Source organism: Oratosquilla oratoria, chromosome 9, assembly GCF_046742065.1.
Source record: "Oratosquilla oratoria isolate Oo_2021 chromosome 9, ASM4674206v1, whole genome shotgun sequence".
NCBI lineage: Eukaryota > Metazoa > Arthropoda > Malacostraca > Stomatopoda > Squillidae > Oratosquilla > Oratosquilla oratoria.
In genome coordinates, this window is record NC_134785.1 from 53,540,056 (window position 1) to 53,567,555 (window position 27,500).

The 27,500-nt window shown below is 42.4% G+C and overlaps 1 protein-coding gene across 6 annotated transcripts in view; it reads right to left on the reverse strand.

The window, feature by feature from the left end:
* Window positions 1-27,500, reverse strand: part of LOC143028414 (uncharacterized) — a 254,050-nt gene that overhangs the window by 112,172 nt on the left and 114,378 nt on the right. For 3 of the 6 annotated variants that reach the window (XM_076190456.1, XM_076190457.1, XM_076190455.1), the window contains one exon: window positions 12,659-12,738. The exons of the other annotated variants lie outside the window; for them this stretch is intronic. The gene's annotated coding sequence lies outside the window, so the exon portion shown is untranslated. The remainder of the gene's footprint in view (window positions 1-12,658; window positions 12,739-27,500) is intronic. 6 annotated transcript variants of the gene reach the window in all.

The following is a 27,500-nucleotide window of genomic DNA, read 5'->3' on the forward strand; positions in this document are numbered from 1 at the left end:
GTGGTGTTGTGGTGGTTGTGGTGGTGATTAAGGTGGTTGTGGTGGTGGTTAAGGTGGTTGTGGTGGTGGTTGTGGTTGTGGTGGTTAAGGTGGTTGTAGTGGTGGTGGTTGTGGTGGTTAAGGTGGTTGTGGTGGATAAGGTGGTTGTAGTGGTTAAGGTGGTTGTGGTGGTTAAGGTGGTTGTAGTTGTGGTGGTTAAGGTGGTTGTGATGGTGGTTGTGGCGGTGGTGGTTGTGGTGGCTAAGGTGGTTGTGGTGGTTGTGGTGGTTGTGGTTGTGGTGGTTAAGGTGGTTGTGGTGGTGGTGGTGGTGTGGATAGTGACGCTGGTGGCAGCGGTGGGAGATCTCAAAAAGCAGCACCGATCTTAGAAAGCATAACAGACTTCAGTAATAATCATGGTTGTGTAATGTGGTGTTACTGGTGGCGATGTTAGTGGTGGTGGTGGTTGTGGTTGGGGTTAGTGACGCTGGTGGCAGCGGTGGTATACGCAGTTGAGATCTCAAAAAGCAATACTGATCTTAGAAAGCAACACTGACTTGAGTAATAGTGATGGTTGTTTAATGTGGTTGTTACCGGTGGCGATATTAGTGGTGATTTTAGTGGTGTCGGTATTAGCCTTAGTGGTATTAGCGGTGGCGGTGGAGGTGGGGAAGAGCGTGCCAGCTGTTCCAGCTGTTCAGTGCAGCTGGTTGAGGCTATCAGCCTCATACTCTGGTCGATCCAGTTGACTTCCCTCCTTCTCCGCTTCTTCTTCATTCATTCTCCTCTCTCTCTCTCTCTCTCTCTCTTTCCTCTTCTCTTTCCAAGTCATCTCAACTTCTCTTCAACTTAGCCAATCAAACTTCACCCGCAAAACTCCACGTCATCAGGCTGAAATCGTGATACACACACACACACACACACACACACACACGTTTACATCCACACACATACGCATACACACATACACGTTTACACACACACAAACACACACACACGATCGCTCCTTCCCTGTGAGCTTCAATTAAGTAAACACACGCAATGCACTCACAAAACACCTAAAAACATACAAAACACACATACACACGCGTGCACATATACGTGCGGGCGTTCATGCCCACCCGAGTTTAAGCGACATTATATTTGCATTCAGCTTCTCAGATGCCAATTTTGTTTACATTTAATGGCGGTGCTGACCAGACTATCTTCAGTTGTGGAACCCGTCCTCACAACCCACTTTCTCTCTCAGTAACTGACTTCGGGGAAAAGAAAATGGATGCTTCAGGATAAAGAATAATGTGGATAGGAGGTAAAGGGAACACGGGCTGAGGGAAATACTTTTATTCCTGACTAGTTTCGCCTGAGTGGCTTCTTCAGAGGAATAGAGTTTGAAGTCAAGTTGGTCAATATATAACTTGACTTCAAACTCTATTCCTCTGAAGAAGCCACTCAGGCGAAACTAGTCAGGAATAAAAGTATTTCCCTCAGCCAGTGTTTCCTTTACCTCCAATCCACATTCGTCACAATGTATACATAAAAAGTAATGTCACGTGATTAAACTATTCAAAGGATTACAAAGGCGGAGCATGCCGACAGGAGACCTTTTGGTCCATATCTTCAGTTCTCGAGCCACTTTAACACGATCTCACTATTCAGCGTCTTATTCCTCCGGTACCAAGACGGTATTTATGTGAGAAAGCCATCTACGTCAGTTGTCTGAATTGGTAGTCCAACTGTTTCTCATTGATGCTTCAGTTTTAAAACATTGCCGCCTAACTTTTTGGAGAAAACTTCAATTTCTTTACTAAATTGAATCAGTTGGCTTCCACTAATTCCTGCTGACTTTCTGTGGATTGATTCTTTTCTGTGTGTGATGCGTGTGTGTGTGTATGTGTGTGTGTGTGTGTGTGTGTGTGTGTGTGTGTGTGTGTGTGTGTGTGTGTGTGTGTGTGTTTACGTTTGTATGAGTGTTTGTGTGTATGCGTGCCAGTGTGTACATGTATATAAATACACACACACACACACAATTATATATATATATATATATATATATATATATATATATATATATATATGTATTCACTTGGTCTTTGGATCACGTGTTGGACTCGTGATCGACAGCTATTTCCCTCCTGGAAGAGAGCTCAGAGCTCGTAGGTCCGATCTATGGGTAATGCTATGACCTTTCACACACACACACCCCCAACTCCCCGCCCACGAGAGTCAGAGTAACGACCCGAAGCGCAGCTGTACCGAAATTAATTTCGGCCCTGGGCAGGATTCGAACCAAGCACTACGCGCACCACCATGCTTGTAGTTCATCGTTCTACCAACTGCGCCACCTACAGGTGTGTGTGTGTGTGTGTGTGTGTGTGTGTGTGTGTGTGTGTGTGTGTGTGTGTGTGTGTGTGTGTGTGTACAACACTGAATGGGTCCCAGTGAACAGATGTACATTTTTATCAACCACAATACACTTTAATTCTAAGCCATCAACATCGAGAGACTCGAGGAGGCCAACATGCAGAAATTGAAACGTGGTACGGCCAAGGACTCGAACCTGGGCTAACACGTGACAAGTGTTAGTGACTTAACCGTCTTGATGGCGCAATTGGTTTCAAGTTTCCCCAGTAATCCTTTTGATGTGTGTTTCTGATAACAAATTTTCAATAACCATGACTCCCAGATATCTATCTTCCTCAATTTTTTAATCTAATAATTACCTATTCCATGCAGCAGTGATGGGCTATTCTTACGTACACCCATTTTCAATATCTTGCACTTCTTCACATCGAAATTAAATTGTAACTGCTGGTCTACTCATGTATTCTACCTACATCATCCTAAAACAAACAACAATCCTTCATGTTCCTTATTCTCCTGATAAAATTTGCATTACTGGCAAACAAGTTAGCCCAGCTGCTTGAATTATCCATCATATCATTAACATAATGGAAGAATATCATCGGCGCTAACACTGACCACTGTGGTACTCCACTAGTAACTTCCCTCCATCCATCCCCCTATATTGTCCTTGATTATTTTCCTTATCAACCTGTTGTTTAAAAAGTCTCTCATCCGTTCCAGCAAATTAATCATAAGATGCCCTATGTGTTTCACCTTACAGAACATATTTTTGTGAAATGATTATGCTTTCCTTTTAGATCTTTTTTGTGCCTTTCCCTTAGATCCTTTTTATTTTTACTTTTAGACCATTTTATGCTTTCCTTTAGATCCAAGTGAAGCCCACCCAACCATCTTTCTCTTAGATCATTTCGATTACCCTTGAATAAAAACTCAGCATCGTGTGCGTGTGATTCACCATGGTCTTGGATCACGTGTTGGACTCGTGATCGAAAGCTATTTCCCTCCCGGAAGAGAGCTCAGAGCTCATATATGACCGTTATATGGATAATGCTGTGACTTTACACACACACACACACACACCCAACTCTCCGCCCATGAGTTGGAGTAACGACTCGTAGCGCAGTGATGCTGAAATTATTTCTCCCCTGGGCGGGATTCAAACCCGGACCGCCGTTGTGGCAGCCGGGAACTCTACCACTGCGCCAAGCGAGTCGTGTGTGTGTGTGTGTGTGTGTGTGTGTGTGTGTGTGTGTGTGTGTGTGTGTGTGTGTGTGTGTGTGTGTGTGTGTGTGTGTGTGTGTGTGTGTGTGTTTACATAATCATTAATGATAATTATAATAATAATAGCAATATTAATAATGATCACAACAATAGTAATAATAATAGTAACAGCACCGATGATGATGATGATGATGATGATGATGATAACTGATGATGATAACAATACTAATATTGATAACAATATTGATGGTAATGATAATAATAATAACAGCATTCATCGCAAAAACAGTCATCAATTTGTTACTATTCTCAACACAATTATTTTTACATTTGCCATACATGATTGCTCAAAAGATTATGTAAATAAAAAAGACCAAAGAGATCAGGATCTTTAAACATGTACAGATTAAAAGAGCAAGACCTAAACGGCTTACGAGAGAGAGAGAGAGAGAGAGAGAGAGAGAGAGAGAGAGAGAGAGAGAGAGAGAGAGAGAGAGAGAGAGAGAGACAACCTCTAGAATTGTCCTCCGATAAAATGCGAGATTAATATCTCCAAATATAGCAGACTTTTGAAAATAGTGACATATCCCCCAGGGTGACTTGACTTGTACTATTTACAGAAGCTAAGGGTATGAACTCCAAATCCTGTATGACAAAAAAAAAAAAAAAAAAATACCTGCGCACCTGAACTATATCTGCTGTCAGAAAAAAAAAAAACTTTAACCTTTTGCAGTTAATCCCTTGGTCAATACCAGGTTGGTTCCCTTATAGATTTTTGATCCGCTAAAGAGTCATCAATTTTTTTCCCTTCATTGTTTTCGCTTGGGGGGGGGGAGAATTAACTGGCGTACGTTGAAGGAAGGTTAACTGGTCGCGTATACTTTTCAAAAGTGATTAAAACTGATGATGCTAGACCGCCACGGATACTCTTCTCTTCCTGGAACTATGTTATGCACAGAGACAATTTGTGGCGCTGTGGTTAGAGTTCTCGCCTGCCACTACGGCGGTCCGGGTTCGACTCCCGCCCAGGGATGAAATAATTACAGTATCGATGCGCTGCGGGGTATTACTACAACTCTCGTGGGCGGGGAGTTGGGTGTGTGTGTGCGAGTGTAAGGTCACAATATTACACATAGATCGGTCATACGAGCTCTGAGCTCTCATCCGGGAGGTTAATAACTGTCGATCACGAGTCCAACACGTGGTCCAAGACCATGGTGAATGGTTACCCTGACACCACGCAGAGGGATAGTAATTTCTTGCCCAAAACCTTTGTATTCTTTCAGTAAAGGGGCGAGGCGGGGGAGGGGGGAGGGGAATTTGCCCCAGGAATGAAGTTACTCTTTTGGACTCTTTCGAAAACTGATGGCAAAAATGGATGACATTTTAGCACCAGACAGTCTTACCCATTCGAGGGGTCGACACTGGACGAAACGAGATTTCGACCTATCGAGAACCCGTTTTGATCTCAGAGTGACGTCACGCGGGACCAAAAAATCCGTTGCTCATGGTCTCTATTGCAGAAGACCCGCGGCCTTCGGGTAACCGGCAACAGCTTCCTTGTGGATCCAGGGAGATACGAGTATACAGTAAACCTTCGATACAACGGACGATATGAGGGACATGGGTCTGTCGTTATATCCGAAGATCCGTTATAACCGAGGATCCGTTATACCCGATGGAAATAACGGACAGATCCGTTATACCCGATGGAAATAACGGACAGATCCGTTATATCCGATGGAAATAACGGACAGATTCGTTATATCCGATGAAAATAAAGGACAGATCCGTTATATCCGATGGAAATAACGGACAGATCCGTTATATCCGATGGCAATAACGGACAGATCCGCTATATCCGATGGAAATAACGGACAGATCCGTTATATCCGATGGAAATAACCGACATATCCGTTATATCCGATGAAAATACCGGACAGATCCGTCATATCCGATGGAAATAACGGACTGATCCGTTATATCCCGAAGTTTGTCCGGTATTAGAAATGAATATAATTAGAAATTATTGTATCGTATTATTGTTTAGTGATTGTTAATGTGTGGCATCACAATATGAAGTGTTCTGTGTTCTCTGGTGAATGGTCACGCAAGAAGAAATAGGAAATGAAAAAATAAATATATAAATAAATAATTTAAAAAATAATAGTAAAAAAAATCAATGAGATTGGAATGTTACAATCCAACTGTTCTGAAACATTAGTGAAACAAATTTAATTCCAGTTCGACGGAATTCATGGTAATGTTTTGACAGGGGAAGCCCTGCTACTTACTGATCGCAAGCCAGACAAATTAGCGTTGAAAGCCTCGCAATTCAGAATACAAAACCCTACAATTCGTTGGGAGACAATGCACGCTCATTCAACGGACGAAAGAATCTCGATTTAACGAGTGACGCTTCATTCCTTCAAGAGGAATCACCTCTACTCACAACCAAAACCTACTAAGAAGAAAAACCCTCCCGATTCAAAGAAAACGGAGACGACATACTTATCAATGTCAACCCTCGCCTTTCACTCCTCCTCGTCCTTCTCCTCCTCTTCCTTCGCGAACTTGGTAGAAGTTCTTCGCACGTAGGAAAGTCGACCCTCCCCCCCCCAAAAAAAAAGAGGGGTGGGGTGCGATATGACATATCGAGATAGTGGGAATTCGCAACTCACAACGTTCGCCATGAAGACCCTAATGCATCTGGCTTGGGACAACACTTACAACTCGCCAAATAAATGTATGAATGAACGCTGGTTACATGAAAATTAATAAATAAAATAATGCGGTTAAAAATATTAATATATATGTATATATATATATATATATATATATATATATATATATATATATATACATATATATATATATATATGCATATATATATATATATGCATATATATATATATATATATATATATATATATGCATATAGAGTTGAAAATGACAACATTCTCACGGTTATTAAACTTTTTCATAAGGTTTTCATAAGTTCTTATTAATTTTCTTGTATTAGGGGGATAAGCATATATTAAATCACCTAATGTAGCTATGTGATATATTTTTGACGTTTCGTCCTCAAGGGGACATCATCAGAATTATATCTATAACAATTAATTTACAATAGTAAAATACTACCAGCATTAAATGACACATATTTTGACAAATACAATATTACATACGACGTAGGGTAGTTACAGTATGAAATGTGTAAACTCGCTATGTTTTGAAAGCTTATGTACTACTGTTGACCTCACCGGCTAACCTCTCCCCGGCGGGTCGTAAGCTGAGGTTATGGGTGGTAGGTGGAGGTGTGGAGGTTGTGGTGACCTCTTTACGTTATGGCGTATCGCGGAGTTAAAGAGACTCGCTGTTGATGTCAGGTCCGCTTGGATATTGATTGACGGGAAATTCTCTCGGATTAATAATGCCTCCAACATTTGCAATCCCCTGAAGTTCCCGCCGGTAGCAATTATTTTGGTGCTATTTATTGATTCATCTCTGCTGATATCCTTATTATGGTGTCGTTTCATATTTTGCTTTATGGTACCATTCTGTATATGCAAATATAACCTTCTACTTAAAGAATATCTAGTATGACCTATGTATGAACTAATGCGACGCGTACATTCCTCGGTATAACAATGGAATTGGTACACTACATTTGTCCTAGATATAGTCTTAGTAGGGCTATACAATTCGTTTTTAATCACTAAGGAGCAGGATTTAGGGCTGTTGTAATAGCAAAGTAACCTTATTTCTTCATTCTCATTAATTGTTTTACAGTTCTTTTTTTAATCATATCTCTTTATATTTGTGTGTCTTTTTTACGTAGATGTTCCGATAATGACATTCAAATAAGTAGGCCAAGGGGAACTTCCTTTACAAAGGAACTTATTCATCATCTTGTTAGTGATGTGGTCAAAATAATTATTAGAGTATTCATGATTTACTCTAATAATGATGACACATACACACACGCAGATAAATAGAGAAAAAATAAGAGAAAAGAGAAAGAGAGAGAGAGAGAGAGAGAGTTGTTCGATATCCTCATCTTCCCTCCGTTTCGAACCCGACGTCTTGTGTCCTTGACAGATTCAACGTCACATCCAGTGAAGTCCTACTCGACAGGTAAGCCCCCATGAAACACATGCTTACGGTTATAAAACACTCAATTCTCCTGCCGCCAAATGATTTTAATCCGCCCAAGGTTCGAGGTCGCGAGTGACGTACCATGACAAACTTACATCACCTTGTGGTCACGATCTTTGATGGAGAGAGAGAGAGAAAAAGTTCCCCGTTAACCAGACAGAAAGATATGAAATACATCTTGTCGCGATGGCGCCGTCCATCATTCAGAATGTCACTGAGGCGGCAAAGAAGAGAACAAGGCCCTACTGAAGCTAGAGACTAGCTGGTGCCTCAAACCCTGACACTGTCATTCACGGCCCACAATTTTTTTCCCCCGTTCCTGGCGGCCGCCTTCTGGCTTCATATAGCCCAGGGGAACCCCCAATCTAACTGACATTCACGGCTATTTGCTCTGGCTGCCGTCAGGCGATTTTATTCAGACAAGGGGAAGCCCTCCCCAGGGGCAGCGAAAGTCTTAAGTCACGCAGTTTTCAGAAACCATTACTTTCTTATTCTACTTCTTACTGGTAACGACAGCGTCATAATACTTCCTATGAAAGAGGTAACACCCCACACAATAACCATTACAAGTGTGGCTTCCTTCCACCAAACTGGGCGATACTTTTCCTTTTACTCAAACTATAGCTAAACCGTCTCATTAATCTCATGGCGTCCCTTCCCCTCACTAGGCAAAGGGTTACAGCCTGTCCCAAGCGACCCATTCCTTCCATGGTGACACGCCTTCCATTCTGGCAGCTGCCAGGCGATTTTATTAATCTCCGTGGCAGTTGGCACCCCTACTCCCACCTTCGACAGAATGAAAGTTGATAGACTTCCCTCCCCACGAGTTGCAGAATCTTCAGACCTCAATAAACTAGATCGTGAGGAGTTACAAACCCAGGGGAGAGATTCTGTACAACGTGCAAGAAGCTAATGAAACGTACACAGAGGTAAACAGCCCCAAACCCAGGAAACCTCACATCAAGGAGCTGAATATTATAACCACCGGGTTACCACGACCTTCCTTCAGTATCCACCACCTGCCCGGACGCCGATGCTGGAATAGAGGAAGATCCCGGCGTGATGAGCAGAGTAAAACAAAACAGTTCCGTTTTCTAATGTCTCCTGGACAGATCTATACAGGCAGACAAACTCCAGTTCGGTGCGCATCACGAAAACAGACTTCTTCCCAAGCGGGTCCCTTCCCTCTGGGTCCGTTACAAGTCTATACACAGTAGTCCTGCACTTCGGTTGACGTCATCACTCCCACCACCCCTCACGATATTTTGACGACGTGAATGCCCGTGCATTCCACGTATCATGATTATTCTTGTATGTCAAAGAAGATTAGGTTAAGCTTGGTAAGTAAAATTGTTCCGAGTTCGAGTGAGTCCAGTAGTTCCTTCGCTGAGGAGGGGACCTATTGGAAAATAATTATTTAATTTTTTGGGGGGGCGTAGCAGAACAAAGGTCGATTGGATAAATAAGCAGGCAGACAGACAGGCAGACAGGCACAGTCAACCTGAAAGAGTGTCTGCAGCAGGAACACCTTGTGCTGCCATATAAGGGCACGTCCCCACCTCCACCTCCCCTCCCGTCCCCTCCCCCCAGACCAAGCCTTGTTCCTAACCGCCTTATTTCCGCTCGGCTGTGCGGTTCCCCGCTGACCATACGAAGACGCAGCGGCCACCTGGGACCTTGAGGAAGGGCTTCCTACGCAAAACGGCTCGGAAAGGACGAGGAAAAGCGATGTTTAGGTGCGAACTACAGGCGACGTCAGGGGAGGGCGGCAGGGAGAGAGGGAGGAAGGGAGGATAAGATTCGGGGTTGTCGCAAACGAGTTTGATACGTTCATAGACTTGCTTTACCTTAGTGGGACACTGAATCAGTCTCTCTCTCTCTCTCTCTCTCCCTCTCTCTCTCTCTCCCTCTCTCGACAATGCCAGGTTCGGCCTTGTTTAGGTCCTGCGCGGCCACAAATTTGGAATCAAGTTTCCAAGCGCACAAGGGGTTTGAAGCCTCAAGAAGAAGTAGACCAGCCGGTGCCATTTTAAATTGTACACCTTTAAAAAAATTAGAAAAAGTAAACTAAAAAAATATATAAAATAAAATAAAAATAAATATATTAATAAATAAAATGTCGCTTTATATTTTTCTTCTCGTTACCACTGAAGAAATAAAACTTTATCAAGGTTTTATAATGTTATTTCTATTCAGCTGAGAAGTATTCTCAGCATACTGTATATCCTGCGTGGATGTTGTAATCTGTCTGCAATAAATTGCAAACTCGCGGAAGTGAACTTTTCGTGCAGTAAATTTTGAAACGTCATTCCACGTCTGATTGGGATAAAAGGGTGGTATTTCCTTGCTCAATTCTCATACTGCTCCACCCACCCCCCTTCCACCCCTTCCACCCTCCACCCCCTCACAAACACCAGTTCTCCACATAGGGCAGTGTGGAAAAAAAAATGGGGGTGGAGGTGGAGGCCGGAGGGAGGGACTCACGCTGTTAAGGTTCAGCCGAGGGATGGCTGTACAAAGTCGAAGCTCAAGTATCAACCACAGCTTAAAGCGCTTCTTCGGTATAGAAAACGGCAGTGTCCCGAATGTACGTCGTTCCTATCACATGTCAGATAGATAGATAGATAGACTTTATTTGGCAATAAATCAATGTACAAGAAGTGCAAATAATGACAAGAACACATAGTTCGAAATAATAAATGTAAATTGCCGAGAATAACACGAAAAGCATGAACGCTTATTTCCATTGTAGTCCTCATCAGGTTATTATTCTACATTAAGTCACACGGACAAACATACATAGGGGGTTGAGGGGACCAGAGACACTCATGAGTAATACCAGTCAGTACACATATGACACATAAACATTGTTATAGTTACAAGAGATCCCCATACAGACGACGCTACGTCACGCCGTCGTCACTTGCAAAACGTCGTCATGCTCTCTGAACTAAGCACGATATTACATCGCACCGTCGTCCACTGGCAGAACGACGAGGTGCGACCTGAAGAGACGACATTACGTCATGCCGTCCAACTACCCGCAAAACATCGACGTACTAGAACGACGACAGTGTTCACCGGTTACAGAAACGACGTATATGCTTCTGGCTAGAACAAGCGTGAATGCATGTGAGCGAATGATCTACACAAAGACGCCTAAGCTTCACGCGGGGCTATGGGTACACAAAAATAGAACTTAACGAGATGGGAAGTATGCGCAGTCACGCACTTCCCAAACACCCGGTAAATCTGGTTTTGTAATCAATGTGTGCATGTTTTCTCCAACTGACACACTTTCGTCGTAAGGCAATATTTATATGAAAAAACATAAATAACCAGCAAGTTGAATCTGTGTGGTGAAAACATCACAGGAATTCTACAAAGGACTGACTAGGTAATCCTTTATTCTCTTACAAAGGCATACAAACATTTTGCAACTTATACGAAGGAATACAAAGAATATAATTCAGCTTACCACTTATCCTTTCCCAGAGTTTTTTACGCCAGGATAATATGTGAAGCGTGCCAAGCTATAATTAAGCACACACGAGGTAACAACGACTAATCTTTGCCTTCTCCAGCCCTGTGAACCATTCTTGATTGTCTCCCGAGACGACTCCCGATTTATCTCTTTTGTTGATACGATTTACCTGGCCCAATTCAACCATGTCTTAATTAGCGTCCCTTCGGTCGGTCTTCCCTCACACCCTTTGGTCATCTCTGAGACAAGTCACGTGACCTCAGTAACTTGAAGGCTGACGTAAGCCAAGTTCCTTGACTTGACGTCAACCGTCATCCGCGTCCAGATATCATACATATCTTATGGAATCGAGTGCGCGTGCACTTACGTCTGTTTGTGTAATCATCAAGCTAAAGTTTTCCTCAGAGTCTTCTGAGTTGGGACACAGTCCCGTCTCTTTGTTTCCACTTATCAAACTCTGCTTTATATGCGTTTTATGTTGTTGGACTGTATTTATACGTAATTTGCGCCATAAATCCAAACTTCGATGTGGAAATAACCTTGTAACATCTGTAGGCTTCAAATAATTCCGACAGCTGCCCCCGGACTCGAACCGAATAGCATAGTTGGTAACGCGACGGCCTGCCACACCGCAAGTCTCGGTTCGAACCCGGGGACAACTGTCGAAATTATTTGATTGACATCGTCGTCATTGGCGATTCTATTCAGGCATCTGTAGTCTTGCTTTTAAACATTGTCTATGACCTCTTGTTGCTCTTTCATCCCATACCAGCATGTCCTCTCTCCTCACTTTTACTGTACCTATTTCCGGTCTATTCATCATGTCACTTCTTCCTTATTGTTGTTCCATTGGAGGGAAATCCCCTTTTTTTTTTCTTTCCTCACACACTTTCCACATCTTATTCTTGTGTTCATATTGGTTTTTGTCATCTGTATCCTCTCTATCTTTTATCTTAAGGTGTGATGCATATTCCACTCAGGGAAGCATCAGACTTCCAATTACTTCTTCATGTCCCCATCCATGTCATGAAACGCAACTCTTATATTCTTTACCAATTTACATGCCTCACCTATTATTCTCTTTATATCAATTTCTGGGGACAGATCATCTCTGATTAAGATTAATTTCCTCCTTTGCCTCTGCTATTATTTCATCTCTCGTTTTATATCATCTAGGCGACCTTTTTTTATTTCCTTTGTTTCGACTCAATTCCATGATTTTACATTTTTTAATTTCAGTTAAAGGAAGAGAAAGAGAGAGATAGACAGATAGATAAAGAGATATAGAGATAAAGAAAGAGAGGAGGGGAGGGAAGGAGGGTGAATTTGAAAAAAAAAATGCAAGATATTAATAAAAGGGAAGTATATGGCACAGGTTGGCGGTGACGAAAATAGAGAAGGAAGGGAGGCAGACTGAGGGGCAGGGAGAGCTCGACTGGGGAATCACTTTACCTCTTGTCCAATCTTTGCCCAATCACTGCAAGGGTCCTTAACCCCTTGAAGTGCCGATCCACTTGTCAAGAGCAACGCACCTGCAAAAAGAGGAGAAAGTTGTTAACCACAGATATCATTACATAAACCACTTAGTGTTGTTATTATCTGAAGGACACAGATGCCCCGCTAAAATCGAAAGTGACTATTTCACGACCAAAGGCGAACCGACTTCTTGCGAACCGAGCTGTTCACCGAGTAACTACCTGTATTTTCTCCTTCTCCTTTCATTCTCTCATATACACACACAATATATATATACATATACACATATTACATATGTATACTGTCACGTCCTTAGCGCGAATAGAATCCTGTGGTCGTGCAGTGTCACCCCCTTGTGTGAATGAAGTCTCCTGTATGTATTTTTAAGGCACGCCTTGCGTGACTTTGATGTATAGTGTATATTATAATGTGTATTTCTTAAAATGTTAAGCACTGCGCAATACCCGTCTGTTGAGGCGCACTTGTACGTACTGTCAGATGACGCCAAGCTCAGAAACGTAACATAATTTGGCGGGAAAGCTCATTCTGCTTTCCCATTGGTAGAAGGTGCTTAAACTACCTACCTAGATACGTTTTGGCATCCCCGAAACGTAAGCACCCATTCCCGAGCTATATAAGGCGAAGCAGTGAGCGACCCGAGAGAGACACAAAGGCAATAGAGAAGAGAAGCAGAGATATCCAGAACGAGAAAAGAACAGATAATACAAGTAAAGAAGCAGACGTCCAGGGCCCATCTGAATCTACGGTGAAATTGTTCTACATCTGTCGATTACGACAACCCCACTAAATAAGACCTTTGGACCACAACAATTGCTCATCTCCACGCGAAGTGCAAAGCCTTCGTGCTTTTCCGAATTGTTTCGGACATCTCCAGACTGCTGCTGGACTAAGTGCGACTCGACACTGTTATTTCTCAACTACGAAACATCAACCAATATCTTACGTGATCCCGACTTCCAGAAACTTCACCTACCAGAAGTTATCGTGCATCAGCGTCACAGCTCAAACTACCCATTTGTTCCCGAGACTGGAGAGCCGGCCAAAACGGTTTTTCTGTTAGTGCGACTTCTAGAAACCAGAATCAAGAATCGTCTATACCATAATCAAGACTTCGTTTCGCTCACATGTTCTTACGTGCTGTATACAAAAGCACATCTAGCTGCTCTACTTTGTAAATAATCATCAATTTAATTCATGTAACATTTATTTCAATGTTTTCATATTCGATGTCAATTTATGTTGTATGTGTTATTCTTATACGCATTAATAATATTTGATTTTAACGGAGAGTTTAATTACCCTGTGTGAACTCTGGCACTCGTCCGAACTGCGCATGACCTTAACTTTTTTTTTTTTTTTTTTTCGACTAGCCTGGCCCATAGATGGGTCATACATGCATACATACATGCATACACACACACACACAAACACACATGTGTATATATATATATATATATATGTGTGTGTGTGTGTGTGTGTGTGTGTGTGTGTGTGTGTGTGCCTCCACTGTTCTTCCGATGTTGATGGTTTAGAATTAAAGTGGATTGTGGTTGATAAAAATGTATCTCTAGTCACTGGGACCCATTCAGTGTTGTACATATATATATATATATATATATATATATATATATATATATATATATATATATATATATATATATATATGGACAAGATTAGTTACTTGTGGTGGACCCGGCATGAAGGATGAGAAAGAAAAACAGAGACAGACAGACAGACAAAAACACAGAGAAAGAGATTGAGAGAGACTGACAGACAAACACAGAGAAAGAGACAAAGAGAGAGAGAGAGAAATCAGCTGCATCATAAGAGAGGACGGCAACAACGCCGAGTAGAAAACAAGAGAGAGAAAGTGAGAGGCTGAAGCGGTTTTCGGCCAAATGCTAAAAGTCACACCCAGGAGAAACTTCCCTCAGAAATCTTTCTTGCCAAATAAAAGAAAACGGCAGACCACGAAACGCACACGTAAACAAATACTTAATTCCTGTAGGGGGGTTTACATAACACGGGCATTGTTTGAATCACCTACCACGGAAGAAATATTTATCTTTTTTTATCTACGGGGGGTGGTATGGGCGTGGTGGGTTTTAGACGAAGGAACCAGGAAGCAGTGGTTCCAGACCCTTGTCTTGTGGTGTCTGGTGATGCAATACGGCGTGCCGGGACAGAGGGGCATATCACCCCCCACACCACCCCCCACCCCCACCCCCACCCCTGGCGTACAATAAGTCGCAGCCTTCACACTAAGAGCACAAGAAATGGGGCATTTGTCTCGGGCGAAGCAGGATCCATCCACGGGACGAGATGCCCTGAGGCACCTGGGCGTGCAATTAACCGTCCCGCGCTTGTGTACTTATTGTTAAATACACAAGGCAAGGTATACACACATGCACGCACATACACATACACAGACACACACCCACACACTCGTGGCGCCGTTGGTAGAGTTCCCAGCTGCCACTACGGAGGTCAGGGTTCGAATTCCGCCCAGGGTTGAAATAATTTCAGTATCGTTGCGTTGCGGATCGTTACTCCAGCTCTCGTGGGCGGGGAGTTGGGTGTGTGTGCGTGTAAGGTCACAGCATTACCCATAGATCGGTCATATGCGAGCTCTGAGCTCTCTTCCGGGTGGGAAATAGCTGTCGATCACAAGTCCAACACGTGATTCAAAGAACATGGTGAATCACATGCACACACACCTGTGGGCCACGTAGGTTCGCAGACATGTGAAATGCACAATACTTGGAGTATTTTTTGTTTCGTGTACCATGACGAGGCAGAATTTGTACTTTTATTACGTACAACACACATAGTTCGACAGGTATGGGGAAGAACAATTCAGCCGAGCAATTGGTCCATCATTTGCCCGGCAGTGTGTGCATGAGTTTGCATACTACACGCACACATACACACACACACACACACACACACACACGCACAAACACACACGCGCACACACACACAAACACGCACGTACACACACACAAACACGCACGCACATACACAAACACGCACGCACGCACACACACACACGCAAAGGCGTATGCACACATACACGCAAACACGCACGCACACACACAACCACGCGCACATATACACACACATATATACAGTCAGTTGAGTCTTGCCACAGATTTATGATTTTCGTCTACCTGATGTTCCTTCCCTTGTTTTCGTTTTATTTTTAGTTTCGCTGTACGCAGTCTTCTTGAGTTTTCCATTAAATTGTTTGCTTTTTATAATTTTTCATATTTTTATATACTTATTCATTTATTCATTTATCTATCTGTTAATATATTTATCTATTTCTTTGTCTATTTACTAATTCATCTATTTCTCTATTAATATATTCATCTATTTCTTTGTCTATTTACTAATTCATCTATTCATTTACTTGTTTTTATTTTGTGTATTTTCGTCCACTCTTTTTATGTGCCTGCACTTGAAAAAACTATTATTTCTGTGAGAGTTTTCATATGTATACCAGTATGTTTTTTTATTTGTCACCTTTTTTGTAGCTCCCATTTTCATGCAAAGCTCTTTTTATTTCCGTCTTGCCGCTTGTTTACAATCATGTGCATGGTGAAAGTGTTGTTAGTGTATAATTTTTATATATAAATATGATCTTGTTTAACATATCAAAAATTGTCAACATTATAAAAAAAATATTTTCGCTGAGCTTTTCTCACCTTGTGTTTATTTCATGTACCCATTTTCTGTTTTGTTATTCCCATTTTCTTTCGTTTATTATGTTCATGACCATATTTTCCTATTTTTCTTTAGGGGGAGGTAAAAGATTTTTGTAAATTTATATTTATAATTGATTAATTTATTTATTTATCTATTTATTTATTAATTCGTTTATCTATCAATCTATCCCTTTGTTATTTAACTTAATCATATTCCTAGAAAGCTAAGCTAAAATTATTCATAACATCAAGTTTTTCCTGAGAAGTGTCGTGCGCACTTATGACACAAAGAGCTGCAGTGACAGAGCATCCTAACAGAAGACCTTTCGGTCCATAACGAGACTGAATGCAAACAAATAAAACTAAATAAGACAAAGAACTAAATAACGACCAAGGTACCCAAACAACTGAGGCATAAGTATTTTACTTGGGTGTTTATCTAATTGAATTTGAAAAGTATAAATTTCGGCTGAGATTGTATCCTACTTACTACGCGGTGGGCGAAGTAGTTCCCTCCTATTTCTGCGTTACAGCCACTACCTTATTTATCTAAATGTATGATAGATACAAGCGTAGTGAGCTTGCGTTCTTGACTCGCTTCTGTTCCTTTCAAAGCTAAGCTAACCATTTATGGTTCTAGTCTAAGACACGTGCTGCCCTGAATGGCTTGGTCTAGTTAACGCTGTATTACTTCTGGGGCTTCTGTCATTTCCTTTCTCGAAATGTTGAAGGTACAGATGGTGTTTAATGGTGAAGTCCTTTTTTTTTCCATTCCACTAAACGTTTTAGCTGACAACTGGTTTCCAATTCCTTTGCCTGACTTGCTTAAAATCACCATTAGTGATGTATGCTCAATGTATGCTCAATGATGCATGCTCGGATGCTCAAATTCTGATGCTAAGTCGACGTTCGAGGATCCTCGTCTATTATTGTTCATATGAAGATCGTAAAATATGTGAGGACATTAAATGTAGTTTTCCATGCACTCACATCCAGGAAGTGGCCCGTCTTTGGTCATCTTGCGCGTGCCCAAAATATAAGAGGTGGATTTCCTAAATTAAAGAAAACAGTGCATTTAATTATTGACTATCCATTTCTACATTACAAAACTTCTAGTTTACCTCGTCAAGTCATCTTGCACACTATGTTCCGACCCTTTCCCCTTGAGAAGAAACGCAATTATTGTATTTTATAAAACTTGATTCCCTCCTCAGCTCTATAAAGGCGCCGGTCTTCAATATTCGTACAGCATCTCGCTTCAATATTCGTACAAAATTTCGCTTCAATATTCGTACAGCTTGTCAGTGTACTGGAAGGGACACCAGACACGACGGGGTGAAACATTGTCAGGATGAAGCCTTGCAAGGCCTTCATCCGTACAACGCAAGCGCGCATGCGTGTACACACGCAAGCACACACGCACACAACATACACACACACGCGCCAAAGCGCTCGCGCGCGCGCACACACACACACACTCTAACACACACACAAACACATGTGGCACAGTGGTAGAAATCCCGGCTGCCACTACGGCGGTCCGGGTTCGAATCCCACAACATTACCCATAGATCGGTCATATATGAGCTCTGAGCTCTCCTCCGGGAGGGAAATAGTACTCGATCACGAGTCCAACACGTGATCCAAGACCATGGTGAATACACACACACACAAAAGTCCACGTGTACAACAAACATATATACTTGAACGTGCCTGAATGGTCGGAGCCTACATGAAGTTGATGCCACCACGAACACTATAAGCCTTTAATACAACCTATAGTCTGTTACTGATCTCACGAGATATTGAATCAATATGCAATCAGTACGACTCCTTTACGGTAAATCTTAGCCTTGGTAAATGCGTCAACGACTTGCACAACACAAGAGACGCACAAAGACAAAAGGGTGGGGGTGGGGTGGGGGTCTGGTACACTGATTCACTCCCAGCAGACGCACGCATGCACGCACGCACACATAAAGACACACACACACACACACACACACACACACACACATATATATATTATATATATATATATATATATATATATATATATATATATATATAAACATTTTGGGCAAAATCTTTCCCATATACAATTTCTGTTGAATGCTACAGCACATGTGGCATCAATGATTTATAAAATGGAGCACCATTCTGACGATTATAGTACTTTCCTGACGATTATAGTACTTTCCTCCAGAGTTTGAACCATGAAGGGAAAAAGATAGAGAAATGTTTTCTAAAAATCATTGATGCCACATGTGCTTTAGCATTCAACAGTAATATATATATATATAATTTACACATATATATATATATATATATATATATATATATATATATATATATATGTATGTATGAAAACTGATTAATTCTCGTCTAAGTTGAAAATCAGGTCAGTGCACTAGTCGCTCAACAACCACGGCCATAAATGTTGAAAAATGCTCAAGCCGAGAGAAAATCCAAACAACACATTGCAGAGTGATGGTTCCACTTCGGGTCGACTGTTTAAAACTAAATTTTATTCACTTTCCAAATTTAGATATTTCCCATGCACTCGTGCATCTTAAAGCTATTGCACATAAAGAAAATTTCCATGAGCTTTTGTGATTTTTTCTTTTGTACATTACTCAAACAAAGCCCATGTTTTCATGCAAACTCTTAGAAGCTGGACAGTGAATTTGTTTGTTCGACGTATCTTGCCATGTACAGTAACGAGGACCGTACTAGCCGCATAAGTGATTTATTTCCCATACCATACCCTGAGCAGAGGTTTTGCTCTGCTGCATCGAGGTTTGATCATCGTAGCCCATCCTAAGCAATCAGCCTCTGTTCACCCACAACGATCTATTCACCTTTGCCCTATACAATGAAGATGGACTTGCTTGCATATCGTGGGGTCATGCATCGTAACCCACCCTAAGCAATTATTATCGGGTCACCCACAACGGATTATTAACCGTACCTTGATTTGAGCAGTCAGGTTTTACTTGCCTGCATGGAGGAGTTTGCGTAATGTAGGTAACCCTGGGCAGTGAGGTTCCACCCGCCCACAGGCTGGATTGTGCAGAAGGCTGGGACAGCTTTAGGAAGCTCTCGAGTCCTCCTCTCCTGCTTGTCCTCCTCCTCCTCCTCCTCTTCCTCCTCCTCCTCCTCCACACGGGCCAAACTCAGGCACATGGCTTGTTGGAACGGACTCGATCCTATTTGGCATAAGTTTCAAACCCACGCCAACCCCCCCCCCCTTCCCAGCTTATTATCGTGTATCACAAAACGGAATAGTTGTTTCAATCTTCCACTGCGGCGACGTAGATTATTGATCTTTTGTTCGGCTGGAGGGAAGGGCTTTCAACTGAAAGGAATACCTAGTGACCGAGACCCACTTTCGGGACGAATTGTCCGGCTGTCACCACCAATACACTTAAATAAATCGCCTCGCCCACTTGTATCCTGAACAGAATCTATTACGGACATCGTCAATGTTGAAAAGATCATACAACGTAGCAATCCTGAAGCCGAGTCGATAGACAGCAGACGTCGGGTATCAAATGGCGCGATACATCTACCGTTTCACTTGAAGACGACATTTTCGCAGCAACTGTACCGACCGAAATCCCATTCCGTATAAAATCCCAACCCTTTTGCCCTTCCCTCAAATCAACTGGATTAAATCACCTGGGATTCACCAAAACAAAAATCCTACACACACACTAAGAGCTAAATGGAATGGACAATTTGCAGAAATAAAGACGTGCAAAGTCTGTCCCAGATATGAAAGGAGTTCATCTAGATGGGTTTAAAAACCTTCACTATATATCCTTTCACAAACCCAAATAACCTATGGCATTGCACAAAACACACTTTAGTCTCACACTATCGTCCTTTCCAACTCAAGCAGAAAAAAAACAACAACATTGTACTGCAATCCCGTAAAGTCGACTGGGGAGGCCTTTGCTACTAGAGAGAGCGGCGAGCCGTTGGTCTCAAGACATCTTTCCCCGAAGACTTTCTAGGCATCTTCGACCCGAAGACGTCTTGGCACAATGGGCTATAATGACAAAGGAAGCCTATGAGACACCTTTCGCCCCAGAATGAGGTCAAGCGAGATATATCTCCCAATTCAAGGGTGTAAAATTACCTCTGGACGGTCACTGAACTATGCTGTACTCAAAATAATTCTGTCAGGTAGCCTATGACGTAAGAGCTAGCAAGAATCGTCGCGACTGATTACGGAAACGCTAAGAAACGACAGAAATAAATCACGGCAGCTTTTGGACAGGAAGCATGGCTTATGGAATCCCCTTGATAGTTCTTTCAACTGGGAATATCTAAAATTCCCAAAATAGAAAAAATATATATACAGTATAATAATTTCATTCCACTAGACTACACGAGCGTGCCGGCACGCCCGTCGTTCGTCAAATCTCCTAATGCCAGTGTCATCAACCAAGGTCAAATGGATATCATCACCGACACCATCACAATCATCACCACCACCATTATCATTATCATCACCAGCACCACTATCATCACCACCACCATCACCACCACCATCATTATCGCCACCATCGCCACTACTACTACCATTATCATCACCACCACCAAAACACCCATCATCATCACCAACATCATCATCACCACCACCATCACCACTACTATTACCATCATCATCACCATCATCACCACCAGGAAAAGGTTACTTGGACTGGAAAGACGTCTTAACCGTCTTTCAGTCTATTACGATATTTGCTTATTTTGTTTCTTACAGCGACGACATCGTCTAACGGTTTCTACGTGGAGTGCACCTCCCGGCCGATTACCATCACCTTCGTCCGTCCACCGGCTTTTATCATAATAAGTTTCCTCATATTCACGTTTCATGGAATTATCTTTCACTTAGTGTTTGCAAGCAAATAAATGTTTTTTCTTTTATATTTCTATAACCCAGAGCCCGACAAAAATCTCAAAACAAACAAAAATAAATTAAGAGCGGAAAAAGTTTCTCGAAAACAAAATTGAAGTCGAAAGATGTCTTGGGGGATGGATGAAGATATCTTGGGAAAAGGGTAAAGATGACTTGGGGAGGGACGTGAGCTGAAGGAGGTGGAGGGTCTATAAGGATGGAGGGGGGGGGGAGGCAATGATGCCGGAACTCTGGACGTGGTAGGTGAGAAAGGAAGGGGGCAAATGCAACGAAGACGGGGCAAAGGGAGACAGGACTGAAGAAAGGCTCGACAAGAGGAAGAAAAGGTGAGAAGGTGAAGGAATGGAAGTTAGGAGAGGGTAAGGAAGAGCAAAGATTGAGGAAAAATATAGTAGCGTTTCGGGGTTATCTTAGATAATATATGGTCAGTGGGCCAAAGAAGAGCAAAATAAGGACAGAAAGAGAAAGAGAGAGAGAAAGAACAAGCAGGGCAGAGAAGAGAAACAAATGACAGAGAGGAAACAAGAAGAACAAAGAGAAGAGGCAAGAAGAACTGGAAACGGGAAAGAATGAAAGAAGGAAGGGACAAGAAGAGAAGAACAGAGATAAGGCACAAGAAGACCAAAAGGGAGACAGACGGACAATGAGAGAGGACAAGAAGGACAGACAGGAGGGAAAAGGACAGGAAGATGGGGTTAGGAGAACAGAGATACAAGGGAAGGAGGCAGGGAGTGGGGAAATACGGATACAGAGAAAGAACAATGAGGATTGAAAGAAGGGACCAAGAAAACAGCGAGAGAAAAAAGACTGAGGACATGCGAAGACAGAAAAAGAAGGATCAAGGAGAAAGAGGAAGAGGAGAGGAGAGAGAGAAGGGTAAATATGAGGAGAGAGAGAAGGGGTGAGGAATGCAAAATGAGATAAAGGAAGCACGTTGTGCGCGTGGGGTGGCAAGAAGAACAACGAAAGGCGAGTTTAGAAACACGACGAGGAGGGGATACGGAGGGAGGGGGAGGAGTATACGCAATATCGGAAACTAAACATACGGACAAAAACGCCAGCAAGGAAGTGCGAAGAACTAAGCTTAGATTTTCGAGTAATGGTACTTGAAAAAGGCGTGGGAGTGTGGAAAGGGAGTGGGAGTGGAAGGAAGGAGGAAGAGAATGGATGGGAGGGGCTGGACAAGGAAGAGGAAGGAAGAATCGTGCCCGGTCAGAAATTTCGCAAGACAAGGCTTGCAAAATACACCACAGGAGGAAGCTGGCCAACCGACGATAACCAATTGTGGCGGAAGACGGTAGAGCAGAAGTGGTGGCGGTTGTGATTGTGGTGGTTGTGGTAGTGGTGATGATGGTGAAGGTGACGGTGGTAGTGATGGTTATGGTGATGGAGAAGGTGAAGATGGTGATGGCTGTAGTTATGATGGTTATGTAATGGTCGTTGAAGACGCAGTTATGGCGATGGCGTTAGTGAGAATCGTAACGGTTTCCGTGATAGCGATACTAATACTGTTTCTGAAATAGTCATACTATGTCGTACTAGCAGTTCAAGTGACGGTAACTAAGTGAAAAATGTTGGTGATGTCAAAGCTAAAGAAGAACGGAGTTACATGGGCATGGACACACGAACAACAGCAGACCTATTTGCCCTTGCATGGCTGTTTCGGTACCTAACTTAATCTAATACTATAACCACATTTTTCGAGAGAGAGAGAGAGAGAGAGAGAGAGAGAGAGAGAGAGAGAGATTGAGTGAGTGAGTGAGAGAGAGAAATAGAGTGAGTGTGTGTATGAGAGAGAGAGAGCAGGAAGAGAGCATGGAAGGTTGTGGGGAGGGGAGCTGGAAAGATGTGAAAGAGACAAACGAAAGGGAGAAGGAGGACAATGAAAAGAAAACGGAAAACCAAGACTTACAGAGATAATCATGGAGAGCAAATCCAAAAGTGGACAACCTCGAACGAGCTGGGTAGGTGGAAAGATGGAAGGAAGGGAGGAAGAAAAGAAAAAAAGGAAGAAAATAATGCATATTCCTGTAAATAGTGACTTGGTACTTTCCACAAGAACACTGATGATGTAAATTACGAAAATTAGTCAAAATAATACTATGTACGATTATAGCTTCTTTGGAAATGTTGATACCAAATTGGATAGCGAAGGGATCTTACTGTGGTTATCAATTATGACCTTGTATCATCAACGCACTCTATCTGCTTCTGGGAAAAGAAACAAGATTGTAAAATTGAGAAGACTATCATGCGACTTCAAAATCTTGTCATCAACAACCTGTCCTGTACATACCAATGGTCTGCCTACATTTGGAATATGTTGTTTCTCTTGGATAAATACCTAAACAATAGGCTGTGATATCTGTTGATTAATTTTATTTGCATATTCACCTGATTCCATACATGTATATATATATATATATATATATATATATATATATATATATATATATATATATATATATATCATATATATATATAATATATACATATATATACATATATATATATATATATATATATATATATATATATATATATATATATATATATCACACAGACAACCCACAGTCCGAGTGTAAGAAAAAGTTAGAACATAACTTTTATATTCCGACTGCTTCCTTTAGCTCTCTTCAGGAAAGTATGAGATATGCGAAGTGGTAAGACAATTATAATCCTGTTACAAGGAAGGGGGTATAACAGGAACTCAGACAGCCTACATGAGGGCCCGGATGACCTCAATGAAGGAAAAGTCGCGGGGTCAGGAACAGGGTCATGCATAGGGTCAGGTGGGGGGGGGGTCAGGAGGGAGATAATTACTGACAAGGATGATGAAGTGGACGTAAGTTTGGGTTCATGATATAAGCGTGTGAAGGCTCATGAAATGAAAGAAAAGGATGAATGTGAGGTTGAGCTTGGACCTGATTCTGTAATTAATAAGGAAGAATTGGTGAATGAGCAAATGAGGATTGCAACTTTGAGGCATTTATGGAAAGACGCAGAGGAGGAGACCACTGATCATTGTGGTATAGTGCTTTGGCCTAGGATACTAGCATCGACCAGGGTACCATAGTGTTGTAGCGTACTCCAACCAGAAATGACGCTTCCCTTTCATACGGCCAACAAGGCCCATTTTCATACTTTACTAGGCGCGGCATCGTCCTTGCTGTGTAGCGAACGGTGTTGCCCCTACGCCAGTCGATACCCGTCTGTCTTCCTCTGCGCACCTAGTGGTCCCATGTATCCATAACCCACTGATTAATAAACGCATAAATCGCCCCGCCCCCTGCGTTTCAATGTTGCTTCTGCATGCAGGATTGCAAAGAAACATGGCGCAGTGAGTAGGGTTGCTTGCAATTGCCTACAATTGGTTGCAATTTGCAGCTGTGAAACATGGGACGATACGCGAATCGGTGGTGCGTACATGAACGAAGCACAGACGGAACTAGATACCCAGAGCCAGCTTACAGCCGCCGTTCTAGGCGCCACCGTACATAGCCGACGTATTTCACATGCCCCCCGCAACGGGACGCTTCCGGGCTACCTTGACGCCCGGAGACAGGGTCTGCACCACTGTCATACGGGTTCATGAGAAGATCCAAACACCCCTCCTTTCCTTCGGCTTGGCCATGGTCCCGCTCGACTTTCTGGCGGTGACATACGCGAACAGGTGCGCCGACCTAACGCTACCCGTTGACAGCTCACCGGCCGCTGTTCGCGACTACTTCCTACGGGAATTTAGTGACGTGCTGGTCTCCAAGGATGACCGACGCACCGCCCCCAAGGAAAGATGGTGGGTCCCCCCCCCCATGAGAATCCATCTGAAAGCCGACGCGATGCCCCTGGCCGCCCACACGCCCAGGCCGATACCGTTCGCATTTCAGGATCAAGTGAAGGAAGAACCTAAATTAATGGTACAGCACAGGGTTGTGTAGAAAGATTCCACCAAACCTTAAAGAGCTCTTTGCAAAGGTATTGTGAAGAGATGGAAGGAGAGTGGGGTGAGGCCGTACCTCTCATACTATCTGCATTGATAGACGCTGTTTAGGAATCAACGGGGTTTAGCCTTTTAGAGCTAGTTCCTGGACATTTGCGTATGTTAAAGGAAATGGTTAGGAAATAAAAAGGTAACAAACGTTATAAAGTATATGAGTGAGTTTAAGAATAAGTTAATGAAGGCCAGAGAAACAACTAAGGACAATTTGAAGAAATCCCAAAAGTGACAGAAAGAAATGGTATGATGTAAAATCCAAAGTAAGGGAATTCAAACCGGGAGATAAGGTATTAGTTCTATTCCCTAAGCAAGGAAACCCCTTGAAAGCTAAATTCAGTGGTCCATGGAAAATACAAAGGAGGATGGGTGATGTAAACTATACGATGGAAACCCCCAGGAAGCCGTAAAGAAACTCAGCTGCCATATGAACATGATTAGACCATAGTACAAAAGGAATGGTGAGAGTAATGTATATGAGCAAGAATTAGTATGTGGTGGTATAGTGATATGATATGGTTTAACGTCACAAACTCCCTTTATCGGAAGGCTAGGACGGTGCCCCTCACAGAGAGCTTTGTAGTGTGGAATTTAAAGAACCATGCCTTTGGTTCAACTTTCGACGGTGGCAGGATTCGAACCGCCATCCCCTCGACCTTCGCCGCAAGTAACGACGCCCTAACCCGCTCAGCCAGCGAACTTCCTGGTGGTATTACGAGTTGAAATTGTTGGGGAAGACCGGGACCTAATAGTTGAGTGTGATGGACGTACTCTTCAGAATTCAACTGTACCGTGTGACCTAGATTATACACTAATGCACTTGGATGTTAAACAGAAGAATAATGTAAGTGATATTACTCATGAGTACAAGGAAATGTTTCCTGATTTCCCTAGAAGAACAAATGTAAACGACTTATGATATTGAAGTAGAGAATGTACCACCAATCAAGCAATTCCCAGAGAGAACCCTCGGAGAAGATAAATAATAAAAAAAGAGGTGGAGTACATGTTAAAGAATGATTAAATAGAAAATAGAAATAGTCCCTGGAGTTCACCCTGTGTCAATCAATCAATTAATCAATCAATCAAATCAGCAATCTTGAGTCCACTGCTGAACAAAGGACTCCTTCATAACCTTCCATGATTCATACGACCGCGCCAACCTCTGCCACGTCACTACTGCAAACTTCTCAATTTCGTCTCTCCACCTTCTGTCTGGTCTCCTTCTTCCACGCTTCCCATTTCGCGGCGTCCATTCAGTAACATATTTGCTCCATCGCTCATCGGTCGTTCGCACAAACCTGCCCAATTCCACTTCCTCTCTTTCACCAACTCTTTAATATCTTTCAATCTAATCTGCTCTCTCTCACCCCACTTGCTCTCTTTCGGTCTCTCAGCGTTATTTCCAACACACCCTGTGTGCTTTTTCCTAAATCAGACGGAAATGGATCTAGATTCTGCACGGATTATAGAGAATAGATTCAATAATTTAGGGAGATTCTTCTCCAATCCCTAGGATTGATGACTGGGTGATGCTAAATTTCTTACGAAGATTGTTTTATTGAAGTGTTTGTGACACACAAAGTTAACAAAAAGAGCTAAAGAGATCACTGCCTTTGTGACAATGGATTTGCTGTTTTTATGCTCGTCATCAGAATCTGTGTCTCGCCCACAACCTTGATGTACTTATCGAATGATAAATCATCCATGCGCAATATTCCCAAATCCCTTTCCTCGGATCTTGTTTCACTTCCCACTGAACTAGTGATCCATTTCAAATCTTACTCATTTCCAATACTTTGCATTTTTTTTATGCTCAAGAAAAATGTCCACACTCGGTTTCATTTAAACGTTTTGCTTAATCACTTTCGAAACAAATCGCATTTTTTCTTAAACTTGTTTCCTCTTCGTTATCTTTGTGTCGTCTGCAAAAATGACTTTAACCTGCTCTTTCTTACAGCATGTCATTTATGTGGATCAAGAACATTTCGTGTGTGTGTGTGTGTGTGTGTGTGTGTGTGTGTGTGTGTGTAGAGAGAGAGAGGGAGAGAGAGAGATAGAGGGAGGGGGAGGGAGAGGGAGAGTGGGAGAGGAAAGGAGAGATATATTCTGGGCACCCACGTAGAAGCATCAAGTACAGGAAACCACGGAACTTAAAACAGCCCT